This window comes from Pleurodeles waltl, unplaced genomic scaffold (genome assembly GCF_031143425.1).
Source record: "Pleurodeles waltl isolate 20211129_DDA unplaced genomic scaffold, aPleWal1.hap1.20221129 scaffold_39, whole genome shotgun sequence".
Lineage (NCBI taxonomy): Eukaryota > Metazoa > Chordata > Amphibia > Caudata > Salamandridae > Pleurodeles > Pleurodeles waltl.
The window spans coordinates 7,705,264-7,724,006 of record NW_027150097.1 but is presented as its reverse complement, the minus strand read 5'-3'; the positions used below and the strand labels follow the sequence as shown (position 1 = coordinate 7,724,006).

At 46.0% G+C, this 18,743-nt stretch overlaps 7 non-coding genes across 7 annotated transcripts; all 7 read right to left on the bottom strand.

The window, feature by feature from the left end:
- Nucleotides 1–2,519: 2,519 nt before the first annotated feature.
- TRNAL-CAG (transfer RNA leucine (anticodon CAG)) lies at nucleotides 2,520–2,602 on the bottom strand. The gene has a single exon. It is a non-coding gene; the product is annotated as a tRNA-Leu (tRNA).
- A 3,559-nt stretch (nucleotides 2,603–6,161) lies between these two features.
- Nucleotides 6,162–6,245, bottom strand: TRNAM-CAU (transfer RNA methionine (anticodon CAU)). Its single transcript has one exon. It is a non-coding gene; the product is annotated as a tRNA-Met (tRNA).
- Nucleotides 6,246–8,590: 2,345 nt separating this feature from the next.
- TRNAL-CAG (transfer RNA leucine (anticodon CAG)) lies at nucleotides 8,591–8,673 on the bottom strand. The gene has a single exon. It is a non-coding gene; the product is annotated as a tRNA-Leu (tRNA).
- Nucleotides 8,674–9,802: 1,129 nt separating this feature from the next.
- Nucleotides 9,803–9,885, bottom strand: TRNAL-CAG (transfer RNA leucine (anticodon CAG)). The gene has a single exon. It is a non-coding gene; the product is annotated as a tRNA-Leu (tRNA).
- A 2,345-nt stretch (nucleotides 9,886–12,230) lies between these two features.
- Nucleotides 12,231–12,313, bottom strand: TRNAL-CAG (transfer RNA leucine (anticodon CAG)). The gene has a single exon. It is a non-coding gene; the product is annotated as a tRNA-Leu (tRNA).
- Nucleotides 12,314–13,442: 1,129 nt separating this feature from the next.
- Nucleotides 13,443–13,525, bottom strand: TRNAL-CAG (transfer RNA leucine (anticodon CAG)). The gene has a single exon. It is a non-coding gene; the product is annotated as a tRNA-Leu (tRNA).
- A 2,344-nt stretch (nucleotides 13,526–15,869) lies between these two features.
- On the bottom strand, nucleotides 15,870–15,952 carry TRNAL-CAG (transfer RNA leucine (anticodon CAG)). Its single transcript has one exon. It is a non-coding gene; the product is annotated as a tRNA-Leu (tRNA).
- Between the last annotated feature and the right edge of the window lie 2,791 nt (nucleotides 15,953–18,743).

Sequence of the window (18,743 nt, the reverse complement as noted above, 5' to 3'; positions counted from 1 at the left end):
GATAATTTACAGAAACTGTTGACATTGTTTTTGATAAGGGTGCTTGGAAAAAAAAGTCAAAAAATGTATCCACCTCGCAAAAGACACTTGTCAGAAGAGGGGTTTGAACCCACGTTTCCTAGGGAGACTGTGACCTGAACGCAGCACCTTAGACCACCCGGCCATCCTGACACATTTGACACCAGACTGATGGCTCAATTTCCAGCTTATAAACCAAAATGAGTGCCATGTACTGAGTGAATGTTATTTAATGTCCTCTGTATTTTCAATTCCAGACCTTCCTGCTCAGGGAAACAGTGGGATCTGAAGCTGACGAAGGAGAGAGGATGGATCATCCTGACAGTGGACCCTGTGGTGACTGCTACTAATTCTCAATCATCTACTACATGGGGTGTGGACTTGCAGAATTTTGAGCCAGTGCATATGGCCGGTGGTGACTGCTACTAATTCTCAATCATCTACTACAGGGGGTGTGGACATGCAGAATTTGGAGCCAGTTCAAGATTCAGATCAGGAGGTGCCTGGCTCCATACCAATCAACTCAGTGCCTCTGAGACAAGCACTTGAACGGTACAGTTTGAGTCCTCGACCGCCATGCTCAACGCGGCTGCAAGGATTCGGGGTGGATTGACTGAATGTGGTATTTATTGTTGTGTACTATTCTTGTATACTGGATTAGTATAGTATCTTTTTTTTGAGCAGCTATGTTTGTTTTGTATTGGTTAAGGAGAAATGTTGTGTTTGTCATGGGCACGCCCATGATGCACACCAAGGGAGGTAGAGAGTGTTAGTCTCCCCCGAGTTTTGGAGTTGGATGGTAGGTGCGGTGATTTGGAATCGGAGAGAATAAAAGGTAGGGGAAGGTGTTCCTCGTGGCCAAAGACTCCATATTATTCTTTGTGTATTTATTAAAACTTCTCTGCAAAACAGGCACTGTGTGTGCACGACGCAACACCCCCACCCCTCCCATCCCCTGAATACAGAAGTTGAAAACCAGCTCTGATTGGGACGTAGGGGGCCCTGGTGCCACTGAACCTTCTGCACTGTGAACCTGCTGAACTATTGACAGCTGCGCTTTTGATATGTAGGGTCGAAACCTTTATCTCGGCCCCTCTATCACGATTTGTTGAAGATGCTGTGATTTCCTGCTTTACCGATTTACTGGGATTTAGCCAACTTCAGGCAATTAGTGCAAGCAACGGAAAATAGATCTTATCGATAATTTACAGAAACTGTTGACATTGTTTTTGATACGGTGCTTGGGAAAAAAAAGTCCACAAATGTATCAACCTCGCAAAATACACTTGTCAGAAGTGGGATTTGAACCCACACCTCCAAGGGAAGCTGCGACCTGAACGCAGCGCCTTAGACCACTCGGCCATCCTGACACTCTTGACACTGCACTGATGGCTCAATTTCCAGCTTATAAACCAAAATGAGTGCCCTGTACTGAGTGAATGTTGTTTAATGTCCTCTGTATTTTCAATTCCAGACCTTCCTGCTCAGGGAAACAGTGGGATCTGAAGCTGATGAAGGAGAGAGGATGGATCATCCTGACAGTGAATCCGGTGGTGACTGCTACTAATTCGCAATCATCGACTACTTGGGGTGTGGACATGCAGAAGTTTGAGCCAGTGCACATGGCTGGTGGTGACTGCAACTAATTCTCAATCATCTACTACAAGGGGTGTGGACATGCAGAATTTGGAGCCAGTTCAAGATTCAGATCAGGAGGTGCCTGGCTCCATACCAATCAACTCAGTGCCTCTGAGACAAGGACTTGAACGGTACAGTTTGAGTCCTCGACCGCCATGCTCAACGTGGCTGCAAGGATTCGGGGTGGATTGACTGAATGTGGCATTTCTTGTTTTGTACTATTCTTGTATACTGGATTAGTATAGTATCTTTTTTTTAAGCAGCTATGTTTGTTTTGTATTGGTTAAGGAGAAATGTTGTGTTCGTCATGGGCACGCCTATGATGCACACCAAGGGAGGTAGGGAGTGTTAGTCTGCCCCGAGTTTTGGAGTTGGATGGTAGACGCGGTGACGTGGAACCGGAGAGAATAAAAGGCCAGGGAAGGTGTTCCACGTGGCCAATGACTCTATATTATTCTCTGTGTATTTATTAAAACTTATCTGCGAAACAGGCACCATGTGTGCACGATGCAACACACCCCTCCCATGCCCTGAATACAGAAGTTAAAAACCAGCTGTGATTGGGACGCAGGGGACCCTGGTGCCACTGAACCTTCTGCACTGTGAACCTGCTGAACTATTGACAGATGCGCTCTTGATATGTAGGGTCGAAACCTTTATCTCTGCCCCTCTATCACGATTTGTTGAAGATACTGTGATTTCCCGCTTTACCGATTTACTGCGATTTAGCCAACTTCAGGAAATTAGTGCAAGCAACGGACAATAGATCTTATCGATAATTTACAGAAACTGTTGACATTGTTTTTGATATGGGTGCTTGGAAAAAAAAAGTCCAAAAATGTATCCACCTCGCAAAAGACACTTGTCAGAAGTGGGATTCGAACCCACGCCTCCAAAGGAGACTGCGACCTGAACGCAGCGCCTTAGACCACTCGGCCATCCTGACACTCTTGACACTGCACTGATGGCTCAATTTCCAGCTTATAAACCAAAATGAGTGCCATGTACTGAGTGAATGTTGTTTAATGTCCTCTGTATTTTCAATTCCAGACCTTCCTGCTCAGGGAAACAGTGGGATCTGAAGCTGATGAAGGAGAGAGGATGGATCATCCTGACAGTGGATCCGGTGGTGACTGCTACTAATTCTCAATCATCTACTACATGGGGTGTGGACATGCTGAATTTTGAGCCAGTGCACATGGCCGGTGGTGACTGCTACTAATTCTCAATCATCTACTACAGGGGGTGTGGACATGCAGAATTTGGAGCCAGTTCAAGATTCAGATCAGGAGGTGCCTGGCTCTATACCAATCAACTCAGTGCCTCTGAGACAAGGACTTGAACGGTACAGTTTGAGTCCTCGACCGCCATGCTCAACGCGGCTGCAAGGATTCGGGGTGGATTGACTGAATGTGGCATTTCTTGTTGTGTATTATTCTTGTATACGGGTTTAGTATAGTATCTTTTTTTTTAGCAGCTATGTTTGTTTTGTATTGGTTAAGGAGAAATGTTGTGTTCGTCATGGGCACGCCTATGATGCACACCAAGGGAGGTAGGGAGTGTTAGTCTCCCCCGAGTTTTGGAGTTGGATGGTAGGCGAGGTGACGTGGAACCGGAGAGAATAAAAGGTCAGGGAAGGTGTTCCTCGTGGCCAATGACTCTATATTATTCTCTGTGTATTTATTAAAACTTATTTGCGAAACAGGCACCGTGTGTGCACGATGCAACACACCCCTCCCATGCCCAGAATACAGAAGTTAAAAACCAGCTGTGATTGGGACGCAGGGGACCCTGGTGCCACTGAACCTTCTGCACTGTGAACCTGCTGAACTATGGACAGCTGTGCTTTTGATATGTAGGGTCGAAACCTTTATCTCGGCCCCTCTATCACGATTTGTTGAAGATGCTGTGATTTCCTGCTTTACCGATTTACTGCGATTTAGCCAACTTCAGGCAATTAGTGCAAGCAACGGACAATAGATCTTATCGATAATTTACAGAAACTGTTGACATTGTTTTTGATAAGGGTGCTTGGAAAAAAAAGTCTAAAAATGTATCCACCTCGCAAAGACACTTGTCAGCAAAGGGGCGTGAACCCACGTCTCCAAGGGAGACTGTGACCTGAACACAGCACCTTAGACCACCCGGCCATCCTGACACTCTTGACACTAGACTGATGGCTCAATTTCCAGCTTATAAACCAAAATGAGTGCCATGTACTGAGTGAATGTAATTTAATGTCCTCTGTATTTTCAATTCCAGACCTTCCTGCTCAGGGAAAACAGTGGGATCTGAAGCTGATGAAGGAGAGAGGATGGATCATCCTGACAGTGGACCCTGTGGTGACTGCTACTAATTCTCAATCATCTACTACATGGGGTGTGGACTTGCAGAATTTTGAGCCAGTGCATATGGCCGGTGGTGACTGCTACTAATTCTCAATCATCTACTACAGGGGGTGTGGACATGCAGAATTTGAGCCAGTTCAAGATTCAGATCAGGAGGTGCCTGGCTCCATACCAATCAACTCAGTGCCTCTGAGACAAGGACTTGAACGGTACAGTTTGAGTCCTCGACCGCCATGCTCAACGCGGCTGCAAGGATTCGGGGTGGATTGACTGAATGTGGTATTTATTGTTGTGTACTATTCTTGTATACTGGATTAGTATAGTATCTTTTTTTTGAGCAGCTATGTTTGTTTTGTATTGGTTAAGGAGAAATGTTGTGTTCGTCATGGGCAAGCCCATGATGCACACCAAGGGAGGTAGGGAGTGTTAGTCTCCCCCGAGTTTTGGAGTTGGATGGTAGGTGCGGTGATGTGGAATCGGAGAGAATAAAAGGTAGGGGAAGGTGTTCCTCGTGGCCAAAGACTCCATATTATTCTTTGTGTATTTATTAAAACTTCTCTGCAAAACAGGCACTGTGTGTGCACGACGCAACACCCCCACCCCTCCCATCCCCTGAATACAGAAGTTAAAAACCAGCTCTGATTGGGACGCAGGGGACACTGGTGCCACTGAACCTTCTGCACTGTGAACCTGCTGAACTAGTGACAGCTGCGCTTTTGATATGTAGGGTCGAAACCTTTATCTCGGCCCCTCTATCACGATTTGTTGAAGATGCTGTGATTTCCTGCTTTACCGATTTACTGCGATTTAGCCAACTTCAGGCAATTAGTGCAAGCAACAGAAAATAGATCTTATCGATAATTTACAGAAACTGTTGACATTGTTTTTGATACGGTGCTTGGGAAACAAAAGTCCAAAAATGTATCCACCTTGCAAAATACACTTGTCAGAAGTGGGATTTAAACACACACCTCCAAGGGAGGCTGCGACCTGAACGCAGCGCCTTAGACCACTCAGCCATCCTGACACTCTGCACACCTCGCTCATGGCTCAATTTCGAGCGTATAAACCAAAATGAGTGCCATGTACTGAGTGAATGTTGTTTAATGTCCTCTGTATTTTCAATTCCAGACCTTCCTGCTCAGGGAAACAGTGGGATCTGAAGCTGATGAAGGAGAGAGGATGGATCATCCTGACAGTGAATCCGGTGGTGACTGCTACTAATTCTCAATCATCGACTACATGGGGTGTGGACATGCAGAAGTTTGAGCCAGTGCACATGGCCGGTGGTGACTGCTACTAATTCTCAATCATCTACTACAAGGGGTGTGGACATGCAGAATTTGGAGCCAGTTCAAGATTCAGATCAGGAGGTGCCTGGCTCCATACCAATCAACTCAGTGCCTCTGAGACAAGGACTTGAACGGTACAGTTTGAGTCCTCGACCGCCATGCTCAACGCGGCTGCAAGGATTCGGGGTGGATTGACTGAATGTGGCATTTCTTGTTGTGTACTATTCTTGTATACTGGATTAGTATAGTATCTTTTTTTTGAGCAGCTATGTTTGTTTTGTATTGGTTAAGGAGAAATGTTGTGTTCGTCATGGGCACGCCTATGATGCACACCAAGGGAGGTAGAGAGTGTTAGTCTCCCCCGAGTTTTGGAGTTGGATGGTAGGCGCGGTGACGTGGAACCGGAGAGAATAAAAGGTCAGGGAAGGTGTTCCTCGTGGCCAATGACTCTATATTATTCTCTATGTATTTATTAAAACTTATCTGCGAAACAGGCACCGTGTGTGCACGATGCAACACACCCCTCCCATGCCCTGAATACAGAAGTTAAAAACCAGCTGTGATTGGGACGCAGGGGACCCTGGTGCCACTGAACCTTCTGCACTGTGAACCTGCTGAACTATTGACAGCTGCGCTCTTGATATGTACGGTCGAAACCTTTATCTCTGCCCCTCTTTCACGATTTGTTGAAGATGCTGTGATTTCCCGCTTTACCGATTTACTGCGATTTAGCCAACTTCAGGAAATTACTGCAAGCAACGGACAATAGATCTTATCGATAATTTACAGAAACTGTTGACATTGTTTTTGATACGGGTGCTTGGAAAAAAAAGTCCAAAAATGTATCCACCTCGCAAAAGACACTTGTCAGAAGTGGGATTCGAACCCATGCCTCCAAAGGAGACTGCGACCATGAACGCAGCGCCTTAGACCACTCGGCCATCCTGACACTCTTGACACTGCACTGATAGCTCAATTTCCAGCTTATAAACCAAAATGAGTGCCATGTACTGAGTGAATGTTGTTTAATGTCCTCTGTATTTTCAATTCCAGACCTTCCTGCTCAGGGAAACAGTGGGATCTGAAGCTGATGAAGGAGAGAGGATGGATCATCCTGACAGTGAATCCGGTGGTGACTGCTACTAATTCTCAATCATCGACTACTTGGGGTGTGGACATGCAGAAGTTTGAGCCAGTGCACATGGCCGGTGGTGACTGCTACTAATTCTCAATCATCTACTACAAGGGGTGTGGACATGCAGAATTTGGAGCCAGTTCAAGATTCAGATCAGGAGGTGCCTGGCTCCATACCAATAAACTCAGTGCCTCTGAGACAAGGACTTGAACGGTACAGTTTGAGTCCTCGACCGCCATGCTCAACGCGGCTGCAAGGATTCAGGGTGGATTGACTGAATGTGGCATTTCTTGTTGTGTACTATTCTTGTATACTGGATTAGTATAGTATCTTTTTTTTGAGCAGCTATGTTTGTTTTGTATTGGTTAAGGAGAAATGTTGTGTTCGTCATGGGCACGCCTATGATGCACACCAAGGGAGGTAGGGAGTGTTAGTCTCCCCCGAGTTTTGGAGTTGGATGGTAGGCGCGGTGACGTGGAACCGGAGAGAATAAAAGGCCAGGGAAGGTGTTCCTCGTGGCCAATGACTCTATATTATTCTCTGTGTATTTATTAAAACTTATCTGCGAAACAGGCACCGTGTGTGCACGATGCAACACACCCCTCTCATGCCCTGAATACAGAAGTTAAAAACCAGCTGTGATTGGGACGCAGGGGACCCTGGTGCCACTGAACCTTCTGCACTGTGAACCTGCTGAACTATTGACAGCTGCGCTCTTGATATGTAGGGTCGAAACCTTTATCTCTGCCCCTCTATCACGATTTGTTCAAGATGCTGTGATTTCCCGCTTTACTGATTTACTGCGATTTAGCCAACTTCAGGAAATTAGTGCAAGCAACGGACAATAGATCTTATCGATAATTTACAGAAACTGTTGACATTGTTTTTGATACGGGTGCTTGGAAAAAAAAAGTCCAAAAATGTATCCACCTCGCAAAAGACACTTGTCAGAAGTGGGATTCAAATCCACGCCTCCAAAGGAGACTGCAACCTGAACGCAGCGCCTTAGACCACTCGGCCATCCTGACACTCTTGACACTGCACTGATGGCTCAATTTCCAGCTTATAAACCAAAATGAGTGCCATGTACTGAGTGAATGTTGTTTAATGTCCTCTGTATTTTCAATTCCAGACCTTCCTGCTCAGGGAAACAGTGGGATCTGAAGCTGATGAAGGAGAGAGGATGGATCATCCTGACAGTGAATCCGGTGGTGACTGCTACTAATTCTCAATCATCGACTACTTGGGGTGTGGACATGCAGAAGTTTGAGCCAGTGCACATGGCCGGTGGTGACTGCTACTAATTCTCAATCATCTACTACAAGGGGTGTGGACATGCAGAATTTGGAGCCAGTTCAAGATTCAGATCAGGAGGTGCCTGGCTCCATACCAATCAACTCAGTGCCTCTGAGACAAGGACTTGAACGGTACAGTTTGAGTCCTCGACCGCCATGCTCAACGCGGCTGCAAGGATTCGGGGTGGATTGACTGAATGTGGCATTTCTTATTGTGTACTATTCTTGTATACTGGATTAGTATAGTATCTTTTTTTTGAGCAGCTATGTTTGTTTTGTATTGGTTAAGGAGAAATGTTGTGTTCGTCATGGGCACGCCTATGATGAACACCAAGGGAGGTAGGGAGTGTTAGTCTCCCCCGAGTTTTGGAGTTGGATGGTAGGCGCGGTGACGTGGAACCGGAGAGAATAAAAGGCCAGGGAAGGTGTTCCTCGTGGCCAATGACTCTATATTATTCTCTGTGTATTTATTAAAACTTATCTGCGAAACAGACACTGTGTGTGCACGATGCAACACACCCCTCCCATGCCCTGAATACAGAAGTTAAAAACCAGCTGTGATTGGGACGCAGGGGACCCTGGTGCCACTGAACCTTCTGCACTGTGAACCTGCTGAACTATTGACAGCTGCGCTCTTGATATGTAGGGTCAAAACCTTTATCTCTGCCCCTCTATCACGATTTGTTGAAGATGCTGTGATTTCCCGCTTTACTGATTTACTGCGATTTAGCCAACTTCAGGAAATTAGTGCAAGCAACGGACAATAGATCTTATCGATAATTTACAGAAACTGTTGACATTGTTTTTGATACGGGTGCTTGGAAAAAAAAAGTCAAAAAATGTATCCACCTCGCAAAAGACACTTGTCAGAAGTGGGATTCAAACCCACGCCTCCAAAGGAGACTACGACCTGAACGCAGCGCCTTAGACCACTCGGCCATCCTGACAATCATGACACTGCACTGATGGCTCAATTTCCAGCTTATAAACCAAAATGAGTGCCATGTACGGAGTGAATGTTGTTTAATGTCCTCTGTATTTTCAATTCCAGACCTTCCTGCTCAGGGAAACAGTGGGATCTGAAGCTGATGAAGGAGAGAGGATGGATCATCCTGACAGTGGATCCGGTGGTGACTGCTACTAATTCTCAATCATCTACTACATGGGGTGTGGACATGCTGAATTTTGAGCCAGTGCACGTGGCCGGTGGTGACTGCTACTAATTCTCAATCATCTACTACAGGGGGTGTGGACATGCAGAATTTGGAGCCAGTTCAAGATTCAGATCAGGAGGTGCCTGGCTCCATACCAATCAACTGAGTGCCTCTGAGACAAGGACTTGAACGGTACAGTTTGAGTCCTCGACCGCCATGCTCAACGCGGCTGCAAGGATTCGGGGTGGATTGACTGAATGTGGCATTTCTTATTGTGTACTATTCTTGTATACTGGTTTGTATAGTATCTTTTTTTTGAGCAGCTATGTTTGTTTTGTATTGGTTAAGGAGAAATGTTGTGTTCGTCATGGGCACGCCTATGATGCACATCAAGGGAGGTAGGGAGTGTTAGTCTCCCCCGAGTTTTGGAGTTGGATGGTAGGCGCGGTGACATGGAACCGGAGAGAATAAAAGGTCAGGGAAGGTGTTCCTCGTGGCCAATGACTCTATATTATTCTCTGTGTATTTATTAAAACTTATTTGCGAAACAGGCACTGTGTGTGCACGATGCAACACACCCCTCCCATGCCCAGTATACAGAAGTTAAAAACCAGCTGTGATTGGGACGCAGGGGACCCTGGTGCCACTGAACCTTCTGCACTGTGAACCTGCTGAACTATTGACAGCTGCGCTCTTGATATGTAGGGTGGAAACCTTTATCTCTGCCCCTCTTTCACGATTTGTTGAAGATGCTGTGATTTCCCGCTTTACCGATTTACTGCGATTTAGCCAACTTCAGGAAATTACTGCAAGCAACGGACAATAGATCTTATCGATAATTTACAGAAACTGTTGACATTGTTTTTGATACGGGTGCTTGGAAAAAAAAGTCCAAAAATGTATCCACCTCGCAAAAGACACTTGTCAGAAGTGGGATTCGAACCCATGCCTCCAAAGGAGACTGCGACCTGAACGCAGCGCCTTAGACCACTCGGCCATCCTGACACTCTTGACACTGCACTGATGGCTCAATTTCCAGCTTATAAACCAAAATGAGTGCCATGTACTGAGTGAATGTTGTTTAATGTCCTCTGTATTTTCAATTCCAGACCTTCCTGCTCAGGGAAACAGTGGGATCTGAAGCTGATGAAGGAGAGAGGATGGATCATCCTGACAGTGAATCCGGTGGTGACTGCTACTAATTCTCAATCATCGACTACTTGGGGTGTGGACATGCAGAAGTTTGAGCCAGTGCACATGGCCGGTGGTGACTGCTACTAATTCTCAATCATCTACTACAAGGGGTGTGGACATGCAGAATTTGGAGCCAGTTCAAGATTCAGATCAGGAGGTGCCTGGCTCCATACCAATCAACTCAGTGCCTCTGAGACAAGGACTTGAACGGTACAGTTTGAGTCCTCGACCGCCATGCTCAACGCGGCTGCAAGGATTCAGGGTGGATTGACTGAATGTGGCATTTCTTGTTGTGTACTATTCTTGTATACTGGATTAGTATAGTATCTTTTTTTTGAGCAGCTATGTTTGTTTTGTATTGGTTAAGGAGAAATGTTGTGTTCGTCATGGGCACGCCTATGATGCACACCAAGGGAGGTAGGGAGTGTTAGTCTCCCCCGAGTTTTGGAGTTGGATGGTAGGCGCGGTGACGTGGAACCGGAGAGAATAAAAGGCCAGGGAAGGTGTTCCTCGTGGCCAATGACTCTATATTATTCTCTGTGTATTTATTAAAACTTATCTGCGAAACAGGCACCGTGTGTGCACGATGCAACACACCCCTCTCATGCCCTGAATACAGAAGTTAAAAACCAGCTGTGATTGGGACGCAGGGGACCCTGGTGCCACTGAACCTTCTGCACTGTGAACCTGCTGAACTATTGACAGCTGCGCTCTTGATATGTAGGGTCGAAACCTTTATCTCTGCCCCTCTATCACGATTTGTTCAAGATGCTGTGATTTCCCGCTTTACTGATTTACTGCGATTTAGCCAACTTCAGGAAATTAGTGCAAGCAACGGACAATAGATCTTATCGATAATTTACAGAAACTGTTGACATTGTTTTTGATACGGGTGCTTGGAAAAAAAAAGTCCAAAAATGTATCCACCTCGCAAAAGACACTTGTCAGAAGTGGGATTCAAATCCACGCCTCCAAAGGAGACTGCAACCTGAACGCAGCGCCTTAGACCACTCGGCCATCCTGACACTCTTGACACTGCACTGATGGCTCAATTTCCAGCTTATAAACCAAAATGAGTGCCATGTACTGAGTGAATGTTGTTTAATGTCCTCTGTATTTTCAATTCCAGACCTTCCTGCTCAGGGAAACAGTGGGATCTGAAGCTGATGAAGGAGAGAGGATGGATCATCCTGACAGTGAATCCGGTGGTGACTGCTACTAATTCTCAATCATCGACTACTTGGGGTGTGGACATGCAGAAGTTTGAGCCAGTGCACATGGCCGGTGGTGACTGCTACTAATTCTCAATCATCTACTACAAGGGGTGTGGACATGCAGAATTTGGAGCCAGTTCAAGATTCAGATCAGGAGGTGCCTGGCTCCATACCAATCAACTCAGTGCCTCTGAGACAAGGACTTGAACGGTACAGTTTGAGTCCTCGACCGCCATGCTCAACGCGGCTGCAAGGATTCGGGGTGGATTGACTGAATGTGGCATTTCTTATTGTGTACTATTCTTGTATACTGGATTAGTATAGTATCTTTTTTTTGAGCAGCTATGTTTGTTTTGTATTGGTTAAGGAGAAATGTTGTGTTCGTCATGGGCACGCCTATGATGAACACCAAGGGAGGTAGGGAGTGTTAGTCTCCCCCGAGTTTTGGAGTTGGATGGTAGGCGCGGTGACGTGGAACCGGAGAGAATAAAAGGCCAGGGAAGGTGTTCCTCGTGGCCAATGACTCTATATTATTCTCTGTGTATTTATTAAAACTTATCTGCGAAACAGACACTGTGTGTGCACGATGCAACACACCCCTCCCATGCCCTGAATACAGAAGTTAAAAACCAGCTGTGATTGGGACGCAGGGGACCCTGGTGCCACTGAACCTTCTGCACTGTGAACCTGCTGAACTATTGACAGCTGCGCTCTTGATATGTAGGGTCAAAACCTTTATCTCTGCCCCTCTATCACGATTTGTTGAAGATGCTGTGATTTCCCGCTTTACTGATTTACTGCGATTTAGCCAACTTCAGGAAATTAGTGCAAGCAACGGACAATAGATCTTATCGATAATTTACAGAAACTGTTGACATTGTTTTTGATACGGGTGCTTGGAAAAAAAAAGTCAAAAAATGTATCCACCTCGCAAAAGACACTTGTCAGAAGTGGGATTCAAACCCACGCCTCCAAAGGAGACTACGACCTGAACGCAGCGCCTTAGACCACTCGGCCATCCTGACAATCATGACACTGCACTGATGGCTCAATTTCCAGCTTATAAACCAAAATGAGTGCCATGTACTGAGTGAATGTTGTTTAATGTCCTCTGTATTTTCAATTCCAGACCTTCCTGCTCAGGGAAACAGTGGGATCTGAAGCTGATGAAGGAGAGAGGATGGATCATCCTGACAGTGGATCCGGTGGTGACTGCTACTAATTCTCAATCATCTACTACATGGGGTGTGGACATGCTGAATTTTGAGCCAGTGCACGTGGCCGGTGGTGACTGCTACTAATTCTCAATCATCTACTACAGGGGGTGTGGACATGCAGAATTTGGAGCCAGTTCAAGATTCAGATCAGGAGGTGCCTGGCTCCATACCAATCAACTGAGTGCCTCTGAGACAAGGACTTGAACGGTACAGTTTGAGTCCTCGACCGCCATGCTCAACGCGGCTGCAAGGATTCGGGGTGGATTGACTGAATGTGGCATTTCTTATTGTGTACTATTCTTGTATACTGGTTTGTATAGTATCTTTTTTTTGAGCAGCTATGTTTGTTTTGTATTGGTTAAGGAGAAATGTTGTGTTCGTCATGGGCACGCCTATGATGCACATCAAGGGAGGTAGGGAGTGTTAGTCTCCCCCGAGTTTTGGAGTTGGATGGTAGGCGCGGTGACATGGAACCGGAGAGAATAAAAGGTCAGGGAAGGTGTTCCTCGTGGCCAATGACTCTATATTATTCTCTGTGTATTTATTAAAACTTATTTGCGAAACAGGCACTGTGTGTGCACGATGCAACACACCCCTCCCATGCCCAGTATACGAAAGTTAAAAACCAACTGTGATTGGGACGCAGGGGACCCTGGTGCCACTGAACCTTCTGCACTGTGAACCTGCTGAACTATTGACAGCTGCGCTCTTGATATGTAGGGTCGAAACCTTTATCTCTGCCCCTCTTTCACGATTTGTTGAAGATGCTGTGATTTCCCGCTTTACCGATTTACTGCGATTTAGCCAACTTCAGGAAATTACTGCAAGCAACGGACAATAGATCTTATCGATAATTTACAGAAACTGTTGACATTGTTTTTGATACGGGTGCTTGGAAAAAAAAGTCCAAAAATGTATCCACCTCGCAAAAGACACTTGTCAGAAGTGGGATTCGAACCCATGCCTCCAAAGGAGACTGCGACCTGAACGCAGCGCCTTAGACCACTCGGCCATCCTGACACTCTTGACACTGCACTGATGGCTCAATTTCCAGCTTATAAACCAAACTGAGTGCCATGTACTGAGTGAATGTTGTTTAATGTCCTCTGTATTTTCAATTCCAGACCTTCCTGCTCAGGGAAACAGTGGGATCTGAAGCTGATGAAGGAGAGAGGATGGATCATCCTGACAGTGAATCCGGTGGTGACTGCTACTAATTCTCAATCATCGACTACTTGGGGTGTGGACATGCAGAAGTTTGAGCCAGTGCACATGGCCGGTGGTGACTGCTACTAATTCTCAATCATCTACTACAAGGGGTGTGGACATGCAGAATTTGGAGCCAGTTCAAGATTCAGATCAGGAGGTGCCTGGCTCCATACCAATCAACTCAGTGCCTCTGAGACAAGGACTTGAACGGTACAGTTTGAGTCCTCGACCGCCATGCTCAACGCGGCTGCAAGGATTCAGGGTGGATTGACTGAATGTGGCATTTCTTGTTGTGTACTATTCTTGTATACTGGATTAGTATAGTATCTTTTTTTTGAGCAGCTATGTTTGTTTTGTATTGGTTAAGGAGAAATGTTGTGTTCGTCATGGGCACGCCTATGATGCACACCAAGGGAGGTAGGGAGTGTTAGTCTCCCCCGAGTTTTGGAGTTGGATGGTAGGCGCGGTGACGTGGAACCGGAGAGAATAAAAGGCCAGGGAAGGTGTTCCTCGTGGCCAATGACTCTATATTATTCTCTGTGTATTTATTAAAACTTATCTGCGAAACAGGCACCGTGTGTGCACGATGCAACACACCCCTCTCATGCCCTGAATACAGAAGTTAAAAACCAGCTGTGATTGGGACGCAGGGGACCCTGGTGCCACTGAACCTTCTGCACTGTGAACCTGCTGAACTATTGACAGCTGCGCTCTTGATATGTAGGGTCGAAACCTTTATCTCTGCCCCTCTATCACGATTTGTTCAAGATGCTGTGATTTCCCGCTTTACTGATTTACTGCGATTTAGCCAACTTCAGGAAATTAGTGCAAGCAACGGACAATAGATCTTATCGATAATTTACAGAAACTGTTGACATTGTTTTTGATACGGGTGCTTGGAAAAAAAAAGTCCAAAAATGTATCCACCTCGCAAAAGACACTTGTCAGAAGTGGGATTCAAATCCACGCCTCCAAAGGAGACTGCAACCTGAACGCAGCGCCTTAGACCACTCGGCCATCCTGACACTCTTGACACTGCACTGATGGCTCAATTTCCAGCTTATAAACCAAAATGAGTGCCATGTACTGAGTGAATGTTGTTTAATGTCCTCTGTATTTTCAATTCCAGACCTTCCTGCTCAGGGAAACAGTGGGATCTGAAGCTGATGAAGGAGAGAGGATGGATCATCCTGACAGTGAATCCGGTGGTGACTGCTACTAATTCTCAATCATCGACTACTTGGGGTGTGGACATGCAGAAGTTTGAGCCAGTGCACATGGCCGGTGGTGACTGCTACTAATTCTCAATCATCTACTACAAGGGGTGTGGACATGCAGAATTTGGAGCCAGTTCAAGATTCAGATCAGGAGGTGCCTGGCTCCATACCAATCAACTCAGTGCCTCTGAGACAAGGACTTGAACGGTACAGTTTGAGTCCTCGACCGCCATGCTCAACGCGGCTGCAAGGATTCGGGGTGGATTGACTGAATGTGGCATTTCTTGTTGTGTACTATTCTTGTATACTGGATTAGTATAGTATCTTTTTTTTGAGCAGCTATGTTTGTTTTGTATTGGTTAAGGAGAAATGTTGTGTTCGTCATGGGCACGCCTATGATGAACACCAAGGGAGGTAGGGAGTGTTAGTCTCCCCCGAGTTTTGGAGTTGGATGGTAGGCGCGGTGACGTGGAACCGGAGAGAATAAAAGGCCAGGGAAGGTGTTCCTCGTGGCCAATGACTCTATATTATTCTCTGTGTATTTATTAAAACTTATCTGCGAAACAGACACTGTGTGTGCACGATGCAACACACCCCTCCCATGCCCTGAATACAGAAGTTAAAAACCAGCTGTGATTGGGACGCAGGGGACCCTGGTGCCACTGAACCTTCTGCACTGTGAACCTGCTGAACTATTGACAGCTGCGCTCTTGATATGTAGGGTCGAAACCTTTATCTCTGCCCCTCTTTCACGATTTGTTGAAGATGCTGTGATTTCCCGCTTTACCGATTTACTGCGATTTAGCCAACTTCAGGAAATTACTGCAGGCAACGGACAATAGATCTTATCGATAATTTACAGAAACTGTTGACATTGTTTTTGATACGGGTGCTTGGAAAAAAAAGTCCAAAAATGTATCCACCTCGCAAAAGACACTTGTCAGAAGTGGGATTCGAACCCATGCCTCCAAAGGAGACTGCGACCTGAACGCAGCGCCTTAGACCACTCGGCCATCCTGACACTCTTGACACTGCACTGATGGCTCAATTTCCAGCTTATAAACCAAAATGAGTGCCATGTACTGAGTGAATGTTGTTTAATGTCCTCTGTATTTTCAATTCCAGACCTTCCTGCTCAGGGAAACAGTGGGATCTGAAGCTGATGAAGGAGAGAGGATGGATCATCCTGACAGTGGATCCGGTGGTGACTGCTACTAATTCTCAATCATCTACTACATGGGGTGTGGACATGCTGAATTTTGAGCCAGTGCACGTGGCCGGTGGTGACTGCTACTAATTCTCAATCATCTACTACAGGGGGTGTGGACATGCAGAATTTGGAGCCAGTTCAAGATTCAGATCAGGAGGTGCCTGGCTCCATACCAATCAACTGAGTGCCTCTGAGACAAGGACTTGAACGGTACAGTTTGAGTCCTCGACCGCCATGCTCAACGCGGCTGCAAGGATTCGGGGTGGATTGACTGAATGTGGCATTTCTTATTGTGTACTATTCTTGTATACTGGTTTGTATAGTATCTTTTTTTTGAGCAGCTATGTTTGTTTTGTATTGGTTAAGGAGAAATGTTGTGTTCGTCATGGGCACGCCTATGATGCACACCAAGGGAGGTAGGGAGTGTTAGTCTCCCCCGAGTTTTGGAGTTGGATGGTAGGCGCGGTGACGTGGAACCGGAGAGAATAAAAGGTCAGGGAAGGTGTTCCTCGTGGCCAATGACTCTATATTATTCTCTGTGTATTTATTAAAACTTATTTGCGAAACAGGCACTGTGTGTGCACGATGCAACACACCCCTCCCATGCCCAGTATACAGAAGTTAAAAACCAGCTGTGATTGGGACGCAGGGGACCCTGGTGCCACTGAACCTTCTGCACTGTGAACCTGCTGAACTATGGACAGCTGTGCTTTTGATATGTAGGGTCGAAACCTTTATCTTGGCCCCTCTATCACGATTTGTTCAAGATGCTGTGATTTCCTGCTTTACCGATTTACTTCGATTTAGCCAACTTCAGGCAATTAGTGCAAGCAACGGACAATAGATCTTATCGATAATTTACAGAAACTGTTGACATTGTTTTTGATAAGGGTGCTTGGAAAAAAAAGTCCAGAAATGTGTCCACCTCACAAAGACACTTGTCAGAAGAGGGGTTTGAACCCACGTCTCCAAGGGAGACTGTGACCTTTATGCAGCACCTTAGACCACCCGACCGTCCTGACAATCTTGACACCAGACTGATGGCTCAATTTCCAGCTTATAAACCAAAATGAGTGACATGTACTGAGTGAATGTTATTTAATTTCCTCTGTATTTTCAATTCCAGACCTTCCTGCTCAGGGAAACAGTGGGATCTGAAGCTGATGAAGGAGAGAGGATGGATCATCTTGACAGTGGACCCTGTGGTGACTGCTACTAATTCTCAATCATCTACTACATGGGGTGTGGACTTGCAGAATTTTGAGCCAGTGCATATGGCCGGTGGTGACAGCTACTAATTCTCAATCATCTACTACAGGGGATGTGGACATGCAGAATTTGGAGCCAGTTCAAGATTCAGATCAGGAGGTGCCTGGCTCCATACCAATCAACTCAGTGCCTCTGAGACAAGGACTTGAACGGTACAGTTTGAGTCCTCGACCGCCATGCTCAACGCGGCTGCAAGGATTCGGGGTGGATTGACTGAATGTGGTATTTATTGTTGTGTACTATTCTTGTATACTGGATTAGTATAGTATCTTTTTTTTGAGCAGCTATGTTTGTTTTGTATTGGTTAAGGAGAAATGTTGTGTTCGTCATGGGCACGCCCATGGTGCACACCAAGGGAGGTAGGGAGTGTTAGTCTCCCCCGAGTTTTAGAGTTGGATGGTAGGTGCGGTGATGAGGAATCGGAGAGAATAAAAGGTAGGGGATGGTGTTCCTCGTGGCCAAAGACTCCATATTATTCTTTGTGTATTTATTAAAACTTCTCTGCAAAACAGGCACTGTGTGTGCACGACGCAACACCCCCACCCCTCCCATCCCCTGAATACAGAAGTTAAAAACCAGCTCTGATTGGGACGCAGGGGACCCTGGTGCAACTGAACCTTCTGCACTGTGAACCTGCTGAACTATTGACAGCTGCGCTTTTGATATGTAGGGTCGAAACCTTTATCTCGGCCCCTCTATCACGATTTGTTGAAGATGCTGTGATTTCCTGCTTTACCGATTTACTGCGATTTAGCCAACTTCAGGCAATTAGTGCAAGCAACGGAAAATAGATCTTATCGATAATTTACAGAAACCGTTGACATTGTTTTTGATACGGTGCTTGGGAAAAAAAAGTCCAAAAATGTATCCACCTCGCAAAATACACTTGTCAGAAGTGGGATTTAAACCCACACCTCCAAGGGAGGCTGCGACCTGAACGCAGCGCCTTAGACCACTCGGCCATCCTGACACTCTTCACACCTCGCTCATAGCTCAATTTCGAGCGTATAAACCAAAATGAGTGCCATGTACTGAGTGAATGTTGTTTAATGTCCTCTGTATTTTCAATTCCAGACCTTCCTCCTCAGGGAAACAGTGGGATCTGAAGCTGATGAAGGAGAGAAGATGGTTCATCCTGACAGTGAATCCGGTGGTGACTGCTACTAATTCTCAATCATCGACTACATGGGGTGTGGACATGCAGAGGTTTGAGCCAGTGCACATGGCCTGTGGTGACTGCTACTAATTCTCAATCATCTACTACAAGGGGTGTGGACATGCAGAATTTGGAGCCAGTTCAAGATTCAGATCAGGAGGTGCCTGGCTCCGTACC